Genomic DNA, 8,287 nt, shown 5'->3' on the forward strand with positions numbered 1-8,287 from the left:
GGTGCTTTCCCTGTGTGTGGATAAAATAAGAGCCCACCAAAAAACAACAACAAACAAACAGAAAAAAAGAGATAACTGTGTCTAAAACACTCATGCTACACAGCATGAAACAAAAGTCACTTTCAGTGAGCGTAATATTTCTGTGACTGAACTGCCAGTGCTACCTGCTTTGCTAAACAAATGTGTCAAAACTGTAAATCACCAACGGTGACGTCTGTAAGGACTGGAGTGTAGAGAGATGAAAGTAGAAAGATAAAGGATCAGAGCAGGAGTTCAAAGCTGTTAGGAAAAGTGGTTTAATCACCAGCCTACAAAGGAAATTAGTTTAGTAATCCAGTTTGTGCTGGACTATTTAGCTTAACATTTCATTTAAACTTAACCCAGCTAATCCTCAGCACATTACAAACTTACTTTATTCCTTAAGTGTTGCTCATGTATTTCTTATTGAAGTACCTTCGACTGTATAAGTAAGTGTAATTTTGGACTGTATTGTTGTGAACGTGTAAACACCTAGAGATACACAAACTGAAAGGACTCATGCAAATTACTTAAATTTTATATGTCAGCCTTTAAAGGTCATCCAGGTTGAATTATCCTTTTGTTTACAAATGCAGGCCTGTAAAGCCTTGTAAAGTTGGGCTTGTAATAAATTGCTGGAACACAGCCTGATTTTTTATTTTTTTTTAAACACAGTGTAGTTAGACCTTTTGAACATAATGTACAGGATAAAATAAAATCTACTTATGATCATATTAGGAAGTTTTCCACCATGCCACCTACACAAGTAGGAATTAGTGATGGGATTTCCGGCTCTTTTTAGAGAACCGGCTCTTTCGGCTCGACTCACTAAAAAGAGCCGGCTCTTTTGGCTCCCAAGTGGCTCTTCAGGTTGTTTTGTTGCTTTAATTAATTTATTATTGACAACAATATAAAATTATGCACAATATATAAATATATACGGTGGCCCCTAGAGACAAAGCACATACAAACTCCAAAGCACATTTCTAGCGTTAACTGAACTTCCGAAACAGACTTACCTAGCTACCTAAATTACACAGTTGAAAGCATATGTGTATTGTTTGTGTATTTATACACAAGCACTCATTTATATTCAAATAATTCAAAAAAATGTTCATTTACCTGTTACTACCACACACCAAATCCGGTCGTTTGTACTTCCTGGCTTGTGTAGCCACTAGGTAAATGGCCTGTATTTGTATAGCGCTTTACTAGTCCCTAAGGACCCCAAAGCGCTTTACACAACCAGTCATCCACCAAGGTTTTACTGTAGATAAACAGAGAAGTTTAAAAATGTATAATTTAGAAATATAATCTGGTGTTTAATGTCATCATAAGGCCTGACATTTACTCCTTGACTCCTGGATTTCTTTGCGCATATTGGCCAGCTGCTGCCTGATTTTAAAGCACTTGACGGTGTGGTGATTCATCCAGATAGCTAGAACAGTCTTGTAGCTTGTAGGCTGTGATTGATCATCTTTTCCCATATCACGTAAATACAAACTCAAAACAATTCCTTTATTGTTCACTAAAACTCAGTCTTTCCTTTCATGGATGCTGTTTTATTTTTGTCTATGATTAGCTTTTTTGAAAGACTGCATGCAAGTGCATCTCTGAAGGCTCATTGCTATTTGAATTCCCACAGTCCCTAAACAGCTATGCAAATGGACAGCGATGAGATTTTAGAAAAGGTTTAACCATCTGCTCTCTGGTGTTCTTAATTTGACACGTTAATATTTGTATATTAATATGCTTTTTGGCTACTCAGGGACCAGGTTTAAGGTTTACAACCCATGATTCAGTAGTTTGTAGAACAGTTAGTAGCAATATCTTGAAGATGTGTGAAGTACCTTTTGAAAGTCTATCAGAAGATGCAGATGAATGCAGCATTACTGACAGCGCCTGCTGTGACCATCATGGAAACCAACCAAGTGCTGAGAGCTAAACAAAAAAAAGCTGAAACCTGCTGTAGTAGCCTGAACCAGAAAACATAAAATCATCACCAACACTGCAACAGTGTGTATGTGTTTGATCCTTGTGTCACAGTGGTGCCGAAACCCAGTTTGCAGGATGTTAGATCTGCAATCAGTCTAGCTAGCAGAGGTGCTAGCAAAGATGCTGGCTGAGCCATGCACTGGGAGCAGGCGGCACTCCATAAGCTCGACTGACCACAGGAACAGGACAAGTGCCAGACGAAAGTGTTGAAGACCCTGGTTGTTTGGTATGGCTCCTCGCTGGAACCACCACCATTCCCCCCGTCCCCGGTGAGGCTCCATCGGATGGACAGCCCCCAGCCATTCCTGGATATCTTCTGAGCCACGGCGGAAGCATGCTGCTGGTCTAGAGGGGAATGGGCACTAAGGCTACTGCCTCTGCTTGAAGGTGAGGCCCAGGTTGTGGCCCTCAGCTTCCCCACAACGGCAAGGGCCTGGTTTGAGGTAATCAGCCGGGTGGTCCTGGACATTGGCTTCTCAGCCAAAGATCACCGGAGCTGGTTCCAGGAGTGATTGAGGTGGTACAGGTGTTCAGTGTTGCCAGCCTCACTAATTTAGAAGATCTTTCTTTAGCCAAGAAAAAAAATAAAAATAAAAAAAATAATAAAAGAGTTTGTTGCTCTATAAAAAAGCTATCCTAGAACATCTAACTATTCATCACTGATTGGAGAAAATAAGAACAACCCAAGGTTTCTCTTCAGCACTGCAGCCAGGCTGACAAACAGCCAGAGTTCTGTTTGCCAAGTGTTCCTTCTTAACCAGTAATCACTTCATGAATTTCCTCATAAACAAAATCAGTACTGCTGTCCAGCTTTTGGGTGCTCATGGCACATCTGTCCACCCCTATTTAAATAGCGCTCTAGTTTTCACTCATACTCATCCTGTACATTTTTTTCCCCTGTCTGTCAGCTTAGACATTGTCATAGTACACATATACTGTAATAACTGAAATAACACTAATAGAAATGAGTAACTAAACAAACTAAAAGGTCTTTTGAACTTTCATTTTTGTTATTTAATGTTTGACTCTTAGATGTGACATTTTTGTTTTGAGATATTACAGTTTTTTAGAGATTTTCTTGTTGGTTTCTTTGGTTTATATTCATGATATCCTGACACTTTACTCATCAGCTCCAAACTTAATTCTCTGACTTGCAATCTAAGTCCTTTCTGCTGAATGCTTAATGCCTCAGCTCTACACAAGGCAGGTGGCAGTTAAATTTTGGTCACTTTAATCTCACCATTAAAAAAAAAAAAAAATCTCACCATTACCTACCTTCCTGGTTCCCGGAATGTAGAGCCTGATGCTTTCTCTTATCAGTTTTTCACAGATACTTACCCCGTTGAACCTGAAGCCATCCTGCCTCCCTCATGCCATCCTCTGCCGTTCTCATGGGAAGATGAAAAGCAGCTCCCCCCCCCCCTCCCCCCCAATCTGGATAAGAACACAAAACAAGAACATGTTTCGGCATGCTCAATCTATGCAAGAAGTGGCCCCAAGCTTCCTGCAGGACATTTATAAACATTATCAATTCCAAATCATATTAACCATGTTAAGCATTGGATTTTGTAGCAGGTCTCCCACTTAAAATTAACAGATCTTCTTTTCTTTTCCATTATTTAAACTCCCCCACTTCTTCTGACACTGCTAAGATCCCAGCTAATCATGTGTTCAGGCTCCACAGCATTCTATTTGACAAAAGGCCCACAATTCATCTCCCAGGTTTGGAGGGCGTTTTGTGAAGCCCTTAGTGGTAAAGTCAAGGGTCAATTAGGAGTTAGAGGGAGTCCTTCGATGTGTGGTATCTTCAAACCCATCTTTCTTGACGACTCAACCAGCATGGATCAAATATCCCCAAAGCACGCACACTTCCTCTGCTATAAGCCTTTCTTGTTTCAAGGTTTCTCTAGGATACCAGCCAGTTTATAGTCTCAGACACAAGACTGGCAACAGTGACAGTAAAGACAAATCTTGTAAGTCAATAATGAATCGAGTTATAGGACAGAAATGATCATAAATATGTAAATATAGGGATGCTGAAGATGCTGTGGCATTTGTTGTTGTAGTTTCAGTATTACTTCTTCTTGTGTTGACTTCTATAGAGAAGTTGTGTTTTTGGTTAGAAAAGTTGTATCTGTTTATCATATACAGTCAGGTCCATAAATATTGGGACATCGACACAATTCTAACATTTTTGGCTCTATACACCACCACAATGGATTCCAAATGAAACGAACAAGATGTGCTTTAACTGCAGACTGTCAGCTTTTATTTGAGGGTATTTACATCCAAATCAGGTGAACGGTGTAGGAATTACAACAGTTTGCAAATGTGCCTCCCACTTCTCAAGGGACCAAAAGTAATGGGACAGAATAAGAACCATAAATCAAACATTCATTTTTTAATACTTGGTTGCAAATCCTTTGCAGTCAATCACAGCATGAAGTCTGGAACACATAGACATCACCAGACGCCGGCTTTCATCCCTGGTGATGCTCTGCCAGGCCTCTACTGCAACAGTCTTCAGTTCCTGCTTGTCTTGGGGTATTTTCCCTTCAGTTTTGTCTTCAGCAAGTGAAATACATGCTCAATCGGATTCAGGTCAGGTTATTGACTTGGCCATTGCAAAACGGTCCACTTCTTTCCCTTCAAAAACTCTTTGGTTGCTTTTGCAGTATGCTTTGGGTCGTTGTCCATCTGCACTGTGAAGCGCCGTCCAATGAGTTTTGAAGCATTTGTCTGAATATGAGCAGATAATATTGCCCGAAACACTTCAGAATTCATCGTGCTGCTTTTGTCAGCAGTCACATCATCAATAAATATAAGAGAACCAGTTCCACTGGCAGCAATACATGCCCACACCATGACACTTCCACCACAATGCTTCACTGATGAGGTGGTATACTTAGGATCATGAGCAGTTCCTTTCCTTCTCCATATTCTTCTCTTCCCATCACTCTGGTACAAGTTGATGTTGGTCTCATCTGTCCATAGGATGTTGTTCCAGAACTGTGACGGCTTTTTTAGATGTTGTTTGGCAAACTCTAATCTGGCCTGCCTGTTTTTGGGGCTCACCAAAGGTTTACATCTTGTGGTGAACCCTCTGTATTCACACTGGTGGAGCCTCCTCTTGATTGTTGACTTTGACACACATACACCTGCCTCCTAGAGAGTGTTCTTGATCTGGCCAACTGTTGTGAAGGGTGTTTTCTTCACCAGGGAAAGGATTCTTCGGTCATCCACCACAGTTGTTTTCCGTGGTCTTTTGGCGTTGCTGAGCTCACCGGTGCGTTCCTTCTTTTTGAGAATGTTCCAAACAGTTGTTTTGGCCATGCCTGATGTTTTTGCTATCTCTCTGATGGGTTTGTTTTGTTTTTTCAGCCTAATGATGGCTTGCTTCACTGATAGTGACAGCTCTTTGGATCGCATCCTGGCAGTTGACAGCAACAGGTTCCAAATGCAAACAGCACACTTGAAATGAACTCTGGACCTTTTATTTGTTCATTGTAATTGGGGTAATGAGGAAATAACACACACCTGGCCATGGAACAGCTGAGAAGCCAATTGTCCCATTTTTTTTGGTCCCTTGAGAAGTGGGAGGCACATATACAAACTGTCATAATTCCTATACTGTTCACCTGATTTGGATGTAAATACCCTCAAATAAAAGCTGACAGTCTGCAGTTAAAGCACGTCTTGTTCGTTTCATTTGGGATCCATTGTGGTGGTGTATGGAGTCAAAAATGTTAGAATTGTGTCGATGTCCCAATATTTATGGACCTGACTGTATGTCAAAATGCACTATACTGAATAGGACAGTGGTAGTCTGAGGCTGTGTTGGCAGCAGAGGCCATGGCTGTTAAGAGTAGTACTGCCATTTACTAGTGGGTCTAGTCTTTGATCTTGACTTACGTAAAGATTAGGGTTACAGAAGTGCTGCAGTAGGGGAACCTCTGGATGCTGAAATGTTGCTGATGGCTGCTGATGGAAAGAATGGTGAAGATGGGAATATAACAAACCCATTATTTATGGTGAGAGTATGTGGCATCTGATGGCTACCATAGTGGACTTCAGTGAAATAATACACATCATCTTCTGTCATTTCTCTGTTAAATGAGTTAAATGACTGTTAAATTTCCTGTGTCATTCCTGTGACTGTTTAGCACATCATGGCGGTATTATTTTGGACAACATCTGCCTCTCTGACACCACTTTAAGAGAGTCCAGCTCCATCCCTATAATGTTACTTGCCTTGAGGATCAATTTATTGAGTCTGTTGGCATCTGTAAATAATTTATTAATTTGACTTCTGGTAGTCTATACACAATATCCTTGTGTTCAGGTTAATGATGCTCTTTTGCCATTTAGATTTATGACAAATACCCAAACTTGGCAGTACCAATACTGAGTCATGCTGCGCTTAAGTATTAAATTCAATTATATTTTACTCATATATTTTAAGTGAGTCTCAAAGGATCAGGATCAGATGCAAACCAGTTCCTGACTGGTAAGTCTGGTTAACACACACAGACTCTGGCGCAATGCCAAAGTACAGCTACCTTGACATGCTGAGGAGATTGCACAGATACACGACTGATTACAGACTGTGAACATGTAGGGAAAGCTATTACAGCTACAAGTGAATGACAACACAGTGACACAGATTTAATCATTAAGCAGAAAGCCTGTCTGTAGCACAGCCAGATTTTAGTAGTTTTTTCTTTTTGGTATATCCCATATCCACAAAGTCATTTCAGAAATGATAGGAATTAAAATAAAAATAGTAATTCAAATCCTCTCTGAGGATCATGATTAATTTATTAGATAATTGTTAATTTTTACATACAGTCAGGCTGTCCAGTTCTTTGGATCTTTTTTTAAAGGCAGTTAACGTTTATCTTTGGCATCCTCACGTAAGAAGAACAGTATCTTTACTGTTGCCAGGATTAGGGCTTTTTATTATCTCAAACACAACACACAAGCTAACAAGATTCACATTTAATAGTATGGTGCTGTATTTGTAAGTTATGGCATGTGCAGTAAGGTATGCACTATCTCACATTTTTCAACTACCTGGTGATAAATGTGACTGTTAGTATTATAAAACTGAAAAGCCCACTTGAACCTTCACTTAAAGCATCGACTTTCAAGCCTCTGATATATATCTTGTATCTTATGTATTTTAAGAAATTAATTTGTTGTTGAGAATTTTGCAATTTATTGTCAGAGTATAGCTGGTGCCATATCCTGCCTCCAGTGACTGCTGCAAATCCTATTTCTCAGGTGGGTTTGACGTGTTGGACCTTGAGGATACAGCGCTCACAGTTCAACCGGAGAAGGATGTTGGACAGGAACTGTGAGAGAGGAGATTTTCAGTGATTATAAAGGCACACTGCATCTGATGCTGTATGATTTGTATTCAGAAATTGTTTTTCCTTACACTGGATAAAGCCTCTAAGATCACATCTTTGCTATCCCGATTAGAGGATGAAAGTGAAGCTTTTAGATGAAAAGTCACTGTTTGGAAATCTTAAAGCAAGGTACAAATAAAAATACACTTATTTAAGTACTGCAGATCTTTGATGTATATAAATGCTAAAATAGATATATGGACATTTCATTGACTGTACCTTTGTCTGAGCTTGTGTCAGTTGTAGAATCCTTGTTTTTGTTGGAAATGCCAGCAGTGTTTCCACTTCCTGGGAAAGATATAACACCCCTGTTATCCAGAATTTGCACAGCTGTCTAACAGTCTGATAGTTGCTGATAGACTCTATGTAATGATATATAGCAGGTGTGTCAAACATAAAGCCTGGGGGCCAGAATTGGCCTGGCAAGGATTCCAATCCAACCCACTGGATGCCTTTGGAAAACGTGAGGGAGAACTTAAAATGTGGACTTTTAACTAGGGCTGGGCCATATTATACCGTTCATGGTAATACCGGTATAATGTTAGGCAACGATAGGAAAATGAAATATCGCGATAGAATATGAGTAAAACGCGCATGCGCAGTGCCTTTGTTTTCATACGCACATGGCCGATTGTTGAGTGAAGCAGATGAACCAGAATTGGTTTGTAAAAATGGTGCAACTTCAGTGATGTGGAACTGGTTTGGTGTTTGTCCGTCAGATACACAACAAAGCACTGTTTTTTTTTTTTTGCAGAACATGCAAGCGGGCCGTCGTTATTGCCGTATTTGTCGGACTAAGATGCTCTTAAATCTGGGAGTAATCTGGGTCCTAAACTCCGTATTCTTCAGGTCCCAAAGTCAAA

This window comes from Pelmatolapia mariae, linkage group LG18, assembly GCF_036321145.2.
Source record: "Pelmatolapia mariae isolate MD_Pm_ZW linkage group LG18, Pm_UMD_F_2, whole genome shotgun sequence".
Taxonomy (NCBI): Eukaryota; Metazoa; Chordata; class Actinopteri; order Cichliformes; family Cichlidae; genus Pelmatolapia; species Pelmatolapia mariae.